Source organism: Anas acuta, chromosome 2 (genome assembly GCF_963932015.1).
Source record: "Anas acuta chromosome 2, bAnaAcu1.1, whole genome shotgun sequence".
In the NCBI taxonomy this organism is placed as follows: Eukaryota; Metazoa; Chordata; class Aves; order Anseriformes; family Anatidae; genus Anas; species Anas acuta.
In genome coordinates, this window is record NC_088980.1 from 72,604,900 (window position 1) to 72,623,401 (window position 18,502).

General features: G+C 34.8%; 1 protein-coding gene across 8 annotated transcripts in view; it reads right to left on the minus strand.

Annotated features, from left to right (window-relative positions):
* CDH18 (cadherin 18) overlaps positions 1-18,502 on the minus strand; it is a 434,225-nt gene that overhangs the window by 216,585 nt on the left and 199,138 nt on the right. The window contains exon 1 of one of the 8 annotated variants that reach the window (XM_068670849.1): positions 11,212-11,508. The exons of the other annotated variants lie outside the window; for them this stretch is intronic. The gene's annotated coding sequence lies outside the window, so the exon portion shown is untranslated. Of the gene's footprint in view, positions 1-11,211; positions 11,509-18,502 lie in introns of those variants that run through there. 8 annotated transcript variants of the gene reach the window in all.

Genomic DNA, 18,502 nt, shown 5'->3' on the forward strand with positions numbered 1-18,502 from the left:
AGTCCTGACTGTGAATGGTGAGAGGGAACCTTTAAAAAACAAGTTATGGAAATCAAATTGAAGTGATGAAAATGTTGGTTCTGAAATGGTAATTTAAAATACATTTAAAGTCACCTCTGCTATTGCATGGTAGTTAGTGTTACTAGGAACAAACTGATTTTTGTTATTTCTTTTTACTGGAAATTAAAACAAAAATCTAATATAGTACACCATTTGACCAAACATCAGACAGAACAGAGAGTGTGGAATCAAAGCCTTTATTTGAGCTGCATGTGGTGTCACCCCTTGGGTAGCTCCAGTAATTGCAGTGGGCTTACAAAGGAACAGACCAAGGCTCTGTGTACAGAGCAGAACACATGGAGCTAGTTTTTGTAAACTGCAGCACATTTCTGATCCAAGCAAGGAGTTATGTTTCAATTCATATTCCAACTGTGTCAACAGAAAAGCTCACAGCAGATTAAGTAAAGCAGCAAAGTTCAGCACTGCCTTCTATGTCTTCAAGCAAATATAACATAGAGATACCAATTTAAAATAATAGGACAGTCATTATCAATTAAGCATAAAGTGAGCAAGGCCTTTTTTTGATTTTTTTTCTAATTCTTGCATGAGATACAGCAAAGTAAGATCATTAAGATCATTTGCCATTATCAAAGTTCAAGGATGGAAGCTTTCAGGTCTCTGTTAGGTGCACGCATTCCCTAGCACGGTGTTCTTGTTTCTATACTTAGATGGAATCCTACTAAGCAAACGGATTTCACGTACAAAAGCAGAAGGAAATTGGGCTTTTAGTGCTACAACATTTCTCACCACACTAACTGGGAAGAAAAAACATTTAATGTATAAAAGAATAAATATAAACCATTTCAGGGAATCTGTTTACGAAGAAAATGTGTAACAGTGTTTTTAAAAAATACACATAACTGAGGTTTAGATGTAATCAACGTTAGCTAAATACTTATGCCACAACATATAATCTAGAAAGTTCAAGAAGCAGGGAAAATAAATTAGCTGATAAGCCACTTAACTCTCTTTTCAGCAGTGTTTAGTCAGCATGAAAACAGACCAAACAAAATTAGCTCAATAATGTGAACTAGCTCCAGCCTGACAACAGTATTTCTAAACTCTCAAAGCCAGAGAAAATTTCTAAACTCTCAAAGCCAGATCCAGGGAAAGTATCTGATAACTTCCAGGTCCAAGGTTTGCAGTCCACATACAGAAGTGCAGAAATCCTGAAATTCTCTGGGACTTGGGCACTTCCCACTATGACACATGTATGACACACGTTGTAATCAGACTCCCAACTCCGTGGATATAAAGTCCATGGTCAGGAAAAACTTTGTCTACAATGCTGTATATGAATTCAGGTAAATGTGATACAAAAGAAAATAATAGAGATTAAAATATATAGGAAATCTTGCTGGATTGTAGATATAGCATCTTCTTATGTATTTGAACTACAAGGCATGCTAATAAATGGGAAAAAACCAAACAAACAAAAAAAACAATACAGATGAGTTTGGTGATGACTTAAGCGGAACACTTTCTACTGCCAGACATGAAATATGATAGCCTTAAAAAATCCTCATAATTGTCCTATTACTGATTCTTTCTAGAAACTAGAAAAAGGTAAATTTAAAACGAATCTGAACTTAAGTGTGTGTTGCTGAAGTGATGACGTTATTAACCAATTCCCTGCAATGGATTTTAATACAATAGGTTAGATTTCTTAAAAACACACATATGGGCAAAGATTTTCAAATGGTACTAATATTTATTCATCCATTTGATCCTAAGAGCTAGACTGCATCACAAAAGCATGCTGCTTTATTAACAGCTCGGTGTCATCTTCTTGTTTTTGGCATCTGACATCAATAGCATTTTGTCATTTTGTGTTAGCAACACATTACTGGTGGTGTTCCACACTGATGACACATCCTTCAAGGAAGTAAGTGCATGGGGCCTAACTCACTGAGGCAGGTGCAGACAGATAGGCGTTGCAACTAACTCCATCCCGACTAACTCTGAACCAAGTATAGTTTACTGCTATCTTGCATGAATTTGAAGACAGGCAGATGATCTCTGTTCCATCTGTTCTTTGGGTTTCTGTCATATCTTGAAAGTTTTCAAGTGACCATAACCCCCCTGGCAATGAATGCTAATTTACGTAACAATTAATGTAACCCCAACACCATCACCGTAGCCTTATCCATCAAGAATCAGTGCTCATTTTGGGATTAAATGCATGCACTCTCTCAGTACAGAAACTGTAAACTAAATGTGCAGCCTATCTTCATGGAAAAAATCTTCTACTCAGGTATGATGATGCACATAGACCCTTTGTGGAAAACAGTCTACATGGTTGAACTGAATTACTTCCTCAGATTACAGAAATTAGAGTCTAAAGAAAATCTTATGCCAACAAAGGGATAGGTTAAACGATTCGATCCTTAATGGTACACTTAGTCAGTAATCCAACCAAAATGCTAAAGTGTCTGTGTAAATTCTTCAGAATCAATCATCCTAATATTATGCAGTACACAAACAAGTAATTTTGTACAGGGTAACATATTATCATCAACACTTGCTACTGTTTGTTGTTGTTGTTGTTGTTGTTTTGTTTTTTTTCTGTGTTCCTGCTACTGTATTTTCATGTTATGCTCTGAGAGGAAAAAATTATAAATAGGTCACCACAGACTGGTATATGTCTGCTATCAATCAAATGTTGTAATCTATCATTCAGTTATCCTACAGATATTTTTGTATCAAAGACAATTTTAAAGTGCACATTGCTATAGGATGTGTACATCTAATGAAAGCTATCCTAAAATGAAATATGAAATGCCACCACGGGTAGTTCCTAACTTCTCTGGCAAAAGCTTCCAAGCTTTCCTGATAAAGTATAATTGGAGGTTTAAGGCAAGCAGACAGAAAGAGTAAAACCCTGACTGCCACCTTGACAGCATGGACATTAAGTCAGCTTGATGAGGAAGGAACAGATAGTTGACACAAGACAAGGTTAACTGCAACTTCTTTCCTGTCATCTATGTAGCTTATAAACAACTTGATAACAAAATATCCCTTACCTAAGTGCATCTAAACTCTACAAACTGCACCCCAGAGTAGCCTAACCAAGACTCAGCACTTCTCCTCCTGCCTATCTGGGGCTGCAGTGGATATTACAGGGCCAGTGGAAGCAGGAGTATCTTCTGGTGTCTGCTGGTGACTGTGAGGGATCCCTGGAGAGGTCCAAATACTTTGAGGTGTACAATTAACCCTCTAGGGTTATAGAAGTATAGCAGTGAGTATTTTCCTACTTAATATTGAGGTTTGATGTTTGGATGATTAATAGTATGTAATTGAATGAAACAATAGTATTCCACACTATCTGGACTGAGCACAAACCACAAACTGTGGTTTTCTAGTGTATGTAATTCATGGATGCTTGCAAATTCCTTTTTTGGGTATATATTTTTTTAAAAGGTCTAACATATTTCTCCAGGAGTTATTCAGTATACTTGCATAGCAAGTTTGCTATCATCAGATCCACGCAGTAAGTACAAACATCCCTTAGAACCTTTTTAAATCTTTGAAGTTTCATTTCCCATATATGCAAATATTTTGTTTGGTTCTGAACACATTTAAATTGAAAACTCAAAGTGAAAACATAGATCTTCACTTGAAACAGAACATGTAGACCTCAGTGTTGTACAGAGATAGCCGAACAAGGTGATATCCTGAAATGATCCCAACAGATAGACTCTATGATGACTCTATCTTATGACTCTAGGCTATCTAACCTGCCCTACTTTTGCAAGTGAAGGGTGAAAGTGCACACAGCAGCACACAGCACTAAAACTCTAAAAAATATTAATATTGTCCCAGAATATGATTGCTTGTAATACAATAATGTAATGAGTTAGTAAATAGTAAAGACTTATTCTATCATTTTTGCCTTGCCTATAAGTGTCTGTGATTTTTCTGATGCTGATTCCTACATTTACTACTTCCAAACAAAACTAGTTTGTTCCATTATATCATTTACAGATTATAAAGTGGATCAAACCATTTTCCCTTTTATATTCCTTACAAAACATCTTTCATCAATAATTTTGAAACACTACTGAACAAAAGAGAATCATTATCTCAGCAAGAGTTCTTTAGTACATATTCAGAAAATGTCTACTGCCAACAAGGTTTAGGGATGTACTGTGCCTTCAGACACTATTCTGAACAAGCAATCACTCTGCTAACAGTATCACAGAGACATGCTAGCTCAAAATCACCATCCAAAACAACCTTTCTCTTTCTCCAGTGTTGCTTCAGTGGATTAGTTCTGATCAGGGGATGTACACAGGAAGTATAATTAAATCCCTTCCATTCTCCTCCTCCACTCATTTTCTCAGGCATATGCAGAGTCTGAGTAAGCCTAAAGAATGGCACAAGTGGGGCAGATCTGCAAACAATGTGAGAGTCTAACAGTCACGTAAGGTTATGAGAGACCTGCATATACATGTAATGTTATAGCTTGAATTTACCACTATTCTGATCAGCGTTTTTATTAAAACATCCACAAGTGAGGGGTAATCAACAACAGGAAAATAAAAAAGACATGCTATAAAATGTTAAAATGAAAATTAAAATAAGTATCTAAAAATTTCTGAAGATTCACTGAAAATGTTTGAAGTAATTTTAACAGAAACATGTATTATTTCCCTTCTATTTTCTCCTCTTACATTGAAGAGGCTTGATATGGTATTAGTTGATAACTTCCCAGAATATTTTCGTGTTCACAAATACACCAGAGGAGCCAAATGCTACATTGCCAAACAATGTTTGCAAAGACACAGGTCTCTACTGCAGACAGAATTACCACTGAACAAAGGTAAGCATTTTTTTTTAAATAGCTCTCATTCTGAAATCAGTTTATTCATTTTACAGGGATATTTGCTGAGGCATTAAAGATACTTTTCTTTTAATGGAACAGCCACCACAATCAGGCAGTTTGGACTTTCCAGTACTTCAGAAAAACTTGAGATTATCCCGCATTCCAAGAAATATCCAAGACTATTAAACTGAAAGATTGAAGAAAAAAAAAGTCAGGGATGCAGGACATGAAAATAATTTAGATGCAGGGAAACTATTCTGTTCATAAATGGAGCTTCTTTCAAATTATATACTGGCTGTTTTTTTGTTTGTTTGTTTTTCCCAAATCACTCCCTACCTGGAAAACTAGCTCCAATTTTGTTTTGGTTAATTTTAAACAGAGAGAGAAATTGAGTTGGAAAAACTATATTCTATGACCTTCCAGGTGTGAACAAAGTCAGGCACGTATCTTCATCTTTGGAAGTGATGGAAGGTGGCAAGATATTTCATGAACTTTAACTTCTCGACAATTTCATTTTTCAGATTTTGTTTAGTTTTCAGCTGTATAGATAATGCTCATTGAAACAGTAATCAATGAATCTTTGATTCCCTTTCATTTCACTCAGAAAGGTCAGTAACAGTAGGTAGACAATGAATAAACCAATTTTCATGGATGGCCACATGGAGGAACCTAATCCTCTTGAGAACACTTTATTAAGGTTCTACTAATTTATGTAAAAATGTAGCTTCTCAAGACTGTATTTTGATAACTAAACCCCTGTTTTAACTTTCAGATGTTAAGCACACAACAGTTCTCAGTGAAATATCAAGACCCACTCAAAAAATGCATAAACATTTACCATAAACGTTCACTGCCTTCTCTTAAAAGAACTTTGCTCTCTCACTACAAACTGTAAAATCTTTCTCTCTCTCTCTCTTTTTTTTTGTGATATATCATTTTGAGTGTTATTTGGATAAAGTCTCTAAATAAAAAATGAGTAGATATTAGAGACAATATCCTGGCATTTGGAAAATATCTGTTTCCTTCCTACCTCAGAAACACACATTTGCGGGCTTTGTTCCCACCTGTAACAGCTCCTGCCTCCCTCAGAGAGCTACATACAAAATAACTGTAACATGAGAGAAATGTTGATATTAAATGGGTAAAATCTAATCTACATAATAAATACACAAAATATTAGCAACAGAATAACATATGCTATTTTCAAGTAAAAGTCAAAAAAATTAAGGATTCACACCAAAATACACTTACAGTTGCTCATTTCTAATACTAATCCAAGAGAATTTTACAAATATTTTGTAAATATAAAAACAAACAAATAAAACATGGACTGAATAAGGAATTCGTAAAACAACTCTTTAAAATGGAAATAGAGATTTGAATAAGCTAGATAGATTTATTTTTTATATAACTTTAATTTCTACTTTCCTTAAAACGAGATCCTCATTACTTCACAGAACTCAGAAAAAGGTGAGCAAAGACTGATTAACAGACACAGTCAAAGCAGTTTTTTTAAAATGCCTCTAATCTGAAATGCACAAATGTTCTACTGAGCAAACTATTTTGTAGGAAAAGGTTGATCTGATACACGAAAATGAAATATTATCACATTTGCATATACAGGAAGAGGAAATCTGTTTTTAAAAAGTTTCTTCAAGTATCTGTAGTTTTCAAAGAACTGATTTGTGTAAATGTACAAATTGTACACCTAAAATCTCAAAATTCTTGCATTCAAATTTCATACACAAAATTTGTATTGCATAAAGAAAGGACTATTCATATAAATTCAGGAATGAAAAAATAGGGGACAAACTCTGAAATAGTTTAAGGTTGTTAACAAGCATTACTTAGACAATCACTGAATAATGTTTCTTGGGCTAAGGCTAAACATGTTTGTGGCTGCTGTACTAGAAAAGAACCTCTGCTAGTATAGTTAACCGTCAAATATCACTGATTTGTCATTAAAGAGGTAAAGTTCTCTAAGTGCTGCATTTTTTTTCTTGTTATTGTATATCGTTGAGCATGTTTTCTGTAAAACTGTAGTTTCCATTCATTGTTTACTGTTTTCCATGTGGCTCTGAAGTCCTTTAGATGACAAATAAGGATCATCAAGGCAAGCTGGTTCAGTACCTTGACATTGCATTCTTCAATGACTATTAATATTCTACTCCCACAGATCTGAAAATTTATCAGCTCTCATTTTAGATTTAGTGAACTGCTATTTCATAGCACAAAGGAGATTCCACATATGCTCACTGTCTCCACATAGGCTCATTGTCTCCCTTGTGCTGGACATGCCACATCCTGTTCCTATTTAAACAGCATACAAGTTAGGAGGAGGAATCATGACAATGTATTTTCTTTTTAGCTTTTTAGTTCTTTAGAACATGCAGAACATACAGGGACACAATGGGATTTCGGTTTGAATCAGCATCCATGGATGAGGGTGTGGTGTACCTGAGAATGCTCTAATAACTTCTGATGAAAGCTTATCCTCCCTTTCAATACATGTTCTAAGCCAGCCTTCAAAAAGAGCACATGAGCACACTGTCTTTGCTTAAGAGGTTTCACGAATAATGGTCTTAAATTACTCCTCAGATAATAATTGGTCACGAAAGTAAGACTAAATGTTAAACAAAGGCCTGAATAGCTAGTAAGGAGATGTGTTGGAAAAAAATATAGAAATAAAATTTAGAAAATACATAGGAAAAAAAAAAAGAAAAAAGGAAATAAAAAATACAATTAAATTAAAAAAATATGGAAAAAAGGTTATTTTTTCCAATGTAGATTTGTAGTGTTTAGAAGACATAATTACACAGGTACCCCTAATAGTTATTAAAAAAGAAGATTTAGAAAACACGTAAAATCTACATCAAATGCAATCATTGTAAAAACCTTCTTAATTATGCGGCAATCCACAATTGGTTTGTTAATTTGTAGGTTATAGTCAGGAATTGATACTCTTTTTCAGAGCCTTTAAACTCTACAAATAGTACTACTCCCAGGACTGAGCAAAATGAAACACACAAAGCTTGATCCACCTTGTCTTCGTAGTCCGTGTGAGTCTCTTTGTAAAGATCACTGAAAACCATCATATATTTTTATGTCAAGTCTAAGTCTTTTTATAGCTCAATGTAATAAACAAACTTTAATCTACATTTCTCACATGGAGCAGATTCTAAAAGTATTTGTCATTTCTACTGGAAATGTAATTCTCTCTGATCCAGAAAAACTTTCCATTCCCCCAGATTACATCCATGTCAGAGCCAGCTGAACCCACCTCTCAGTGTAACTCAAAGATAACTGCCCTGAATTTGTACAGCAGGATTTTTGCATCTGTGACTAAAACTGCTCAGCAAAAGAACTTCATATTCTTCTTGAAAAAGTCTGAGAGGCTGCCAGTTCACACAGAATGTAATGGACTTAGCATGATAAGAAAATCACCTGCCAAGCTCAAAATCCTCCCATCGACTAACTCCCCCCTAGATGATAACTGCAAAATAGCTGAGTCAATCAATCACTTTGTGATTTGTGAAATAACTACTTTATAAGAAGTTATTAGAGCATTCTGAGGTACACCACACCCTGACTGCCATGTCTGGAAGTCATTCACTTTCAAATGCTTTAAGCAAACTACTGCAACTGAACGTTGCAGAATTCTGAAGAATTAAGGTGTAAAAAATAATTATTATGTGCTGTTTAATTTTAGACTAGTTCTTTGATATGTATAATTATAAAAATATTTCTTCTTCATCTATGTTTAAACCATACTTACCCCACAGAGAGAATATTATAAGAAAAATTCCCTTCACTCATATTGTAACTAAGTTTCACAGGCCTCAAATTATTTATTTCCTCTCCAACATGTCATTATTTTCATGTGGAGCAAAGCACAGGCTGTCAGCTGAACATGCTCAAATATGTAATTTTAGGTTCTTTTTATAAAGAAATCTGTGAATAGGACATCTTCCCATCAGATTTCCAACTGACAGCTAATGGGAAGTAAAATTATAGCTACAGTCTGATCCTCTGTCTTGCGACAAAGTCTTACAATGAATCCCACAGATGGGTCACCTCCTTCAGTCCATCTCTAAGTAGAAAGCAACAACACATCTATCAACATAGCCCTGACTATAATTTTAACAGTCTTGATAGTAAAGCCCCATATGGTTTATCGGGATGCTGTTGATGTTGCAGTTAACAGCATATAAAAATTTATGTCTCCACCACTTTAGTATGAAGAATTATCAGTGAAGTTCTATAAATAAGTATTTTTCTTAGTTGGCATAAATGCAGTTCATACTCCCTTACTGATACAATGTAAATAGATATCATTGTTCATGTACTTCAGGTGCACTAGAAAAAAAGAAAAAAAAAAGAAACAGTTTAATTTGCATAGCTATGTGAAGGGCTGGAGACTCAGTACAGTATAATTGCTGCAGTTGAACAGATACATGCACAAATCTTATGGAAAGCATTTTATTCTTCATAGTCGTATAAACCTTTGTTTTGTGTTTGTTATATCATTGGCGCTCAGAATTCTTGGCAAATGAACAGCATTGGAGTATTTTGCCCAGATGAGAGAGCTCAATGGATTTAAAAAGTAAAATAATAAGCAAACATCCTCCTTTAAAACCCAGATCAGTCTTAATTACCATTACAAGTATATTTATTTATGTCTTCAGATATTCATAAATTTCTACTAGGAGCAGAATATGCCTACTGCTACAAATATTAATGACTATGAATGCTTAATGCAGGCTCACTATGAGGTTAACCAAGCATATGTTTTTGTTTTTGTTTTTATTTGAAAAACAGTATAGTAAAATAACAAAGCTATATTAAGGTCCTGGCTCTGCTTCCAATAAAGGCATGAATTCTTTTAATAAAAATGCAGAACATGGTTTCCACTGAACAATGTAACATGTTCTTATGTAAAAATAGTTGTCATACAAAAAGCTCTACTGATATTTTAGCAATTGTTAAAATGAATAAATCCCCGTTTTTTTGACAGTGGTGCTCAATCCAGATAAACTGAAAACAGAAACACATGCAATGCTTATCCATAATACATTGAATACAGCCCATTTCTAGAAGCCAGAAAAGAAAACTCAGGAGCTCCTAACAGGAGTTTTCCTATATGCTTTTCCTCATTTCTGTCAGAAATATACTGGTAATCCTGCATTTCAGAATTCCTATCTAGTTGCTCAGAAATACAACAAAAGCTCTACATTCAATAAATAAAGGAGATTTTAAGATAAAAATACTCTATTTGTTTTATATTAATGCCACTTTTTATCATTTAACTTATCTTGTACTGGTTATAGAGCTGTAGAATTAGTTATGAAGGATAGGACCTCTGCTCAAATCAGGGACAATGAGATCAGATTATTCAGGGACTTGTCTAGTCAAATTTAATGTACCTTCAAGACTGCAGATTACACGCCACCCTGGTAAACATGTTCCAGGTATTTGATTGCTCTCATTAGTTTTCCTGATCAAAATTTCTCATGTTCCAGCTTGTTCCCATTGCATTTTGCTGAGAAGAATCCAGCTCCATCTTCTCCATATTCTCTCGTTAAGTAGCTTAAGACAGCGGGACACCAGTAAGAACTCCAAAATGGCCTTATCTGCCTTATCTTCTTAGCGTAAAAAAAATAAATAAATACATTCTCTTAACCTTCCCTTATACACCATGTACTTCCAATACTTCCAATCTCCATCCGTAGCTCCTCCTTGGAATCCCTGGAATCCCTCCAGTATCTCAGCATCTTTCCTGTCTTGGGGTGCTCAAACTGGACACAATATTCCAGATGCAATCTCACAAGTGCTTAGTAGAAGGAAAAATTCCTGCAACACAATGCAGAATGTGGTTGTTTTTTTTTGTATGGCTTGCTTTACCAGGACGACCATGACCTTTTCTGCAAATATGCTTTCTGTCCTGCTGGCACCAAGCCTGTACTGCTGCATGGTACATTATTCCACCCCAGATGACAAGACTTAGCATGTGGCTTTGCTGAGCTTCTCTCAGCTAATTTGTCCTGTCTATAAATGTTCCTCTGTGATCTTCCTGAGAGTGCAGTCCACCCTGTTTTCCAGGTCATTAATATAGACATTAACACAGTACTTCCTCTAGCTCCAGTCTCTGAGGGACATCAGTAGTCACTGGAGCTCAACTAGACTTTGTACCACTGATCATGACCCTTTGATCCTTGTGGTTCAGTCAACCTTTTTAGTCATATCTCACAAATCTGGCTATAGGAATAATAGGAGACACTGTTGAAAGTCTTGCTAAGATCAAGTTAAACAGCATCCATTTTCACTACCTTCAGAGCCAGCCATCACGAAGGTCAGATAGTGAGCCATGGTTTGCCCTCACTAAATCAATGCCGATTGCTTCCAATCATTATCATATGCTTCATGTGATTAGAAATGGCTTCTAAAAGGATTTATTTTGTAACTTTCTCAGGAACAGAAGTTAGGCATTTTCCCTGCATCCTCCTTGAAGATGGGTGTGACTTTTGCCTTTCTCCAGTCATCAAGCATCTTCCCTGATCACCACAGCCTTTCAAATATGTGGTGGATTTACTCAGTTGGACAGCTGAGCTCCACCACAACCACTCTCTCACTCCCCCTCCTCCAAGGAAAACAGGGAGATGATGAAAAGGGCTCAAGGGTTGAGATAAGGACAGGGAGATCACAGCTATTAGCATCACAGGTAAAACAGACTCAGCAGAGGGAGATTAATCTAATTTATTGCCTATCACCAGCAGACTAAAGTAGTGAGAAACTAAAAACAAACTAAAAATACCTTCTCCCCAATCCACATTCTTCTGCGTCCTTCCCCCGAGCAGCACAGGGGAATGGGGAATGGAGGCTGTGGTCAGTCCCTAACACTTTGTCTCCACTGCTCCTTCATGGTCACTCTCTGCCACTTAGGCATTGTATTCACAGATGTAATGAGTTACATACAGAAGCAAACATAAATGTGTCACTTGTGTATAACTAAAAGATCTGTGTTTTGAAGAATCATTCATTTCACATAAATTGCCTTATTTTCTGAATGAACTGTCTTTTTCACAATTATTCTATTTTCTTTTCATTTATTCACTTCCTATTTATGAGTGGCATGCAGAAGACCTGCTATAGAAAAGACTAACTCAGTTTGTTGTTTTTTTTTAAAGAAAATATTTTTTTAACATTTATATACAATTAGGAAAACTGCTGTGTATTACTACATTACAAGGAAGGAAGTAAAAGAGCAATGCAGCAGTAATAAATAAATGCACTAGTTTATCTTCATATTGTCTCATACACTTCATGTCTAGATATGCATTCCCCTGTGAGAAGTGCACATAGAAGGGATTAGAAGTTCTTCCTAACTCCACTTTTGCTTCATTTTACACATCAACTAAAAATTGCTGGTATATTTCATCACAGACGTATGACTTATCAAGAGTAACTTTTGTTTTGGCAACTGAAATTTTAGTAATTCTTATAGAAGTTTAGTATTGAAAGCTCTGAACACTAAAGTACAAGAGGTCAGTTTCCAAAATATTTTTTTTTTAATAATGACTTCTTTTAATTTGCTTTCTGAGCCTAGAGGGTACAGTGAGATAATGTTTTAAATCCTTCACACATGACAAAGGAAACAGAATCCTACTGATTTTCTTTTTAAATTAAAGCTGTAATTCTAAAATAAATTGCTTGGTTCCAGAAACTGCAGCTTAAGAAAGTCTGTATGAAAGAAGAAAAAGGCATTGATGGAATGCCATTCTCATGCATACTTTCAGGAGGAGCTGACAGGCCTACAGGCCAGACAATTTTTAAAAAAAAAAAAAAAGGTCTTTTAAAATAATCCTAAAAGGTACTGAGTGACAGCATGGAAACAGGCTGTCAGAGAGAAAAAAAAGCTTATACGAGGTGTATAAACATATTGCTCCCTTTTGTTCTCGCAATTGCTCCACACTTAATTTGCTGTTCATTCATCTGTTCAGGATGGAACATTTAGTCTCCGTCTTTGCTATTTGTTCGTATTCTGCCTCGGACAACTAAGATCCCAGCCTGCATATGGATATATGGATCTGCAATTTACTACCATACAAACCATTACTCTCCAAGTGGACTTTACACAGTGAACGTGGCCACAATTTGACTATGCCCAAAATAAATGGTGACAACAGAGAAGTCTACTCTGAATTCCAAATACACATCAGGTGAACTGTATAGAGATCCTCTCAGGGAATCTGTAGTACCTTCAAGGGCATTTTTAAAGGGTGAGAAGGGTGAAGTTCATAGCAAAGGAAGCCAGATTGTTTCAGTGTTCCAAGTATGAACTTGGGAGAGAAGAGTGCCTACAAGTTGGCTCCAATAAAGCTGGAATTGTAGCAGAGACTAAAAGAGAATTGTCTTTCCATGATCATCAATGGCTTTTTTTTTTTTTTCTTGAATTTTTAAAGACATAGCCACAACCCAAATACCTCAGTATCTCCATAGACTTAAGGGAGTCCAAAGAACATTCTGCTCATTTAAAAATGAGCAGTAGAAATTAATATGCAATACTAGTACAGTAGAAATTAATATGCAAGAATAAACTCACAGTAAGATATAAAGTTATCTAACATACATATTCTTTGATAAAACATGTTTATTATTCAAATAATAAGGAAGCTTCCCAAAAACAAGATGTAAAGTCTAACAAGTATGAAAAGTATTTAAATTATGTATACTTAAACCTCTGTTTCTTTGCTTCTTCGGATTCACTATTATAGAAATAAAAAATGAATATTGTATTGTACCTATATAATAATACAACTTCCCAGTCACCAAGTTACTACACATTTATTTATGCATTTCTAAATATGGTTTACTTTATTTTAAATATATTTATAAAATATTAATGGACATATCAAAATAGAATGTAAAAATACTAACTTTATTTTTAAGTCTCTTATGTACTTACTGAAACACTCAACAGTAAATGAAGATGAGTAACACTAGCCATGTTTATCCTAGATAGGTAAGTCTGCATCCCAGTGGAAAGATTTGGAGCATCTAGTAGTGGAGACCTATTAGTACAAAAAAATTAATCTTCCTAGGGCTCATCACCGTAAGTTTAGGAACAGCAGTGTTTAAGACTTCTTTAAGAAGAACTAAAGTTCTAAATCTGCTGCTGTCCTAATTCAACAAATAAGATGCATCTTTGTAAAATTAGAGAATTCTTTCAAGAGTTAGTTTTTTGTTGTTGCTGGTTTTTTGTTTGTTTGTTTGTTGGTTTTTTTTTTTGCTTTAGCTTTTCTTTTATCCTCCCCAAACCTGTCCTCCTGGCCCAGAAATAAATATTATTTTATCATCAAAATTTTCTTTGTTATCTAGTCTACATAACAGTGAAGCAAGACCATACCCAAGAATATAACAATGCAAACAAATTTTATCCACCTACCAAACCTAGCTCACAAAACTTTGCTCAAAAGAAAAACATTCTCCATCAGATATTCCATCTCCACTCTACAGTTTTTCATTCAGTATCTATGCCTTTAATTTTGTTGATAGCTGCTGTGAAATAAGGTTAATATGGAAATACATTTAGAAGTGATGCAACTGATGAAAATGTGATTGGGGGCGAGCACTTATTTGGACAAACCAAGGTATCATCTTGTGTGTGAAATAGTATTTCACCAAAGTTACAACACAAATATATATTAAAAATAATAATAATAAAAAAAAAAGAAAAAACTATTTGTTTGACTTAGTGTTCATTACTTGAATAGGCTGAAAGAGTCCTTCAGGTTTGGCTAAGCAGAACAGAGACTTAATTTGAATATTAGGACAAAATAAAAGTAGAATCTCTCTACAAACAACTGTACCTGTCTCCTTATTGTACAAATACACAATTGCAGAACACAAAGAATGGGGAAAATGTCACATGAGAAGGAAAGAGCTTACTTTTCCAATAAGCCAGTTTTTAATATATGAATATGGTTGAGTTTCTGTCTAAACATATACATGATAAATATATTCTACATTAATTTTCATCACTTTTTATTTTCAGATTATATTTACATTCCTGCACATACTATGCTTTTCTACACCTTAAAATATTATCCTTAGTGGTTCTCTCCTACTTCACCCATGCAGTTAGAACTTGTACAGGCTGTACAAGGGCACTTTATGTCTGGGCTCGATAGCATCCTTAGTGGATGAGAAAACCAGTTAGATTCCATAAATAAATTGTATTATAAAATACATTTTTTTTCAATTTCATTCTGATAAAGTCTAACGTGGCTCATTTGGGACTGCAGCATTGCATTTGATCTGCAGCAAGTGACATTTACCTCTGCAGATGCCCTGCTGCAGTTTTCACATCAGAAGATGCAGGACAGAGAAGGGTCCTCCTTGCTTCTGCCAGGGTTTGGGTCTTACAATTAGGATCCTGAATCAGAAATGTTTTCACTAGGATCCATCTAAGGCCACTAATACTGTTTCCTCATTACCCCTTTCAGGAAACTGAATGAGCAATGCAGAGCCTTCAACAACTCTAGCTAACCCTTCTTATCAGGGGATGTGAGCCATAAGTATAAAGGCAGCATAAGTACAAACACAGGCAGAGGCACAGGAAACAGTTTGTATGGCAGGGAATTACTTTCCTAAACATCGTGTACTCTCTTCCTTCTCCATTAATACAAAATAATTTCAGCTGTTTTCGTATCAGTTTGAAAATGTAAATACTTTTTTTAAACACTCTACTGTTTACAGGATTACTTTTTTTTTTTTTGGGGGGGGGGGGGAAGTATGACAATATTTTAAGATAATTAAAACCTTAGGAGCTCTTTTATGCTAGTATAAATCAAAGTCCAGCACAACAGATCTTCTTTACTCAAACCATTCAAACAAACCTTTCACGTGTGAAATGTAAAAGAAGTAAACAAATTCAAGCTCAGGATCAGTCGGTATCTGATGCTCCTATAAGGACATCTCTGATAACTTTCTTTGCTGAAGGTTTTTGTTTGTTTTGCATGCTTCTTTAAATACCTGATCAAAAATAAAATAAGCCAATCATACATGAAAAAGATTTCTCATTACTAATTCTTTGGCTGTCATTGTACACAAATGCACACAATAGTATTTGCATACAGTCACATAAATATGGGAAGAAAGAAGAAAACGGTAATAAATAAGGATCTGACTGTAAGATGCAGGCTCCTACACAAAATCAATAAGACTCTTCATGCCTCAATACATCATTATTTCCGCAGGGTCTTGGATGCAAGTGTGGAACTGCAAACTCTGAACAATCAATTAAGTCAAATTGGGGTAGGTATAATTCCTGTGATGGCCCTGCCAAAAGAGAGAAGCACCTCTTTACTTAAGAGTCACAGAGACACCAAGGAAACAGCTAGAGTTTTGATGGCTGCCATACAAGGGAAAACATTGTTTGTGGCAGATAACTTTTAAGCGTATTTGCTGCTTAAGCATTACAATTAGCGTGATTTAGGAAGCAGCCCTTTTTATTTTTCTATCCTGAGAATTCCAAGGCATTCAAGATGTTACTGTGAATATTATAATAAACATGACTATGCTATAAAAAAGAAAAAAAAAAAATAATTTGAGTTTTATGAGTTGTTGAAGGAAATCCGGAGAAAAAGTTTGTCCCACTGCAATCAGTTTGATTTGGGTGATTGACTTCAATAACATTAGGTTTACATTTGTGCAAGTTTATTTATTTCTCTTCCCTATAATTTATAAATAAATAGGCTTTTAAATATAATTTATAAATAATAGGCTTTTAAGCTTTTTAAAATAAGAAGCAGAAAATATACATGATATAACAAGTCTGTAACTTACTTCATAAAGTCTTTGATTCTTCAGAGAAAAAGGGCAGAGTTCCATAGGACTCAGTTTTGTGTACAATCTAAGAAAATTCTGTGAAACTAAGAAAACACATGGTAACAGCAGATAGCCATTGAAGTCCTACACAGTCCCTGGTTATAGCAATGAAAAGTTCTGAGCTTTGGCACAGGCAAAATCCCACCCCCCATTCACTGCCAGTCACCCCCTCATCCAAGGAGCCTAGGAGGGTGTAGGGATCAGAGGGAGGAAAAACAGGGGGTAAAGCTCCTTATCTATAAAAATTGTCATGCCCCTTGAGGTTGCAGGCTAAAGGTAGCTGCACCTGTGATGCCAGGAATCAAAGCTGACTGCCCGTTGCTCCCAGTAAATTTGTAAATTATTCTTGATAATAGACTAAAGGAAGCCATTCTATAAATAACACTCAATAGTTGTTAAGTTGAAATGTTCTCTGTCTACTAAGAAAGCCTCCTTCCTCATTGTGTCTCCTCAAAAATAAGTCCTGCAACTGCTTTACCACACTGATTTTAAAGACATTCAATGAAGCTAACTAACTCATAGTACCTGCATGAAACTGAGTCGAGCAGACAAAATTTCAGTTCTTCATGTAAGATGACATCTGGATTCATCTGTCTTGTTATTGGCAAATTGTAGTCCCTAATATTTATTGTTTTGGTCACCTGAATTGCAAAAAATGTAACTCAAACATAACTCTCCAGAATATATATACAACTTTTGCACACACACAAACAATTTAACAACAGCTTGGAGGAGGGGTTATTGTTTAACACCTTCTCTCTCAATCTTATTTGCCTTCCAGTATTTCTGATTTAATTTTAATTATAAAGTATTAGAAGATCCTTAAAAAAAAGCCCAAAGCACCTCTACTGCATTTCAAATACAAAATGGAGCACATGAGTACCTTACTAGTTTATTGGGAGATATTGGTGGTAGAGGAATGGTTGGACCAGATGATCTTGGAGGTCTTTTCCAACATTAATCATTCTATGATTCTATGAAGTGAAAGATAATTAACCGTTTCAATTTTTGTAACCACCCCGTCTGAATTTTGTGAGCTTAATATTGGCATTCTGTAATTATTAAGCATTCACATGGAATTCCATCAATCCGATTATTTATTTATTTATTTAAATAAATTTGTGACTTTAAAACTATTGTACTATTTATGTTTTATCCCATTTTATAATTCAGGATGTTGAGGACAAACAGCTCAAATAACCAGGAAGAATCGTTGCCAAGAAAGTAAATTCATGGGCATGGCCCTATGCCTTTTGCCAAGGATAAGAGTCCCACCATCTTCCAAGTAAAACTGCTCTGGAGAACTAGTCCCAGGTCAAAAAACTCTGTTTTCTATTCACATAACCACTCACATAAATATATCTATTGCTACAACTGAATCACTTAAGAATTTTGTCACAGAATGCCTAAATTCCACAGTAACTTGCCTTTGACTACACCTATATTTAAAAACAATGTTATTTTAATTTTTTTTTCAAAATATTTGAAAATGTATTTTATTACTTATATTCTAAAAATCAAAATATGAAAAAGTGTTTCTGATGATTTATATCTGCATTTTCTACAAATTTTTATTTTATTGTAAAACCATCTTTTCCAAACTTTTGACTACAGAAAGTCAGGAAATTAAAAAAAAAAAAAAAAAAAAAAAGGACAGTTTATGTATTTATGTATGTACATATGGCGTATATAAAATTAAAGAAATCATGTTCAAATATTTCAAAAATTTTA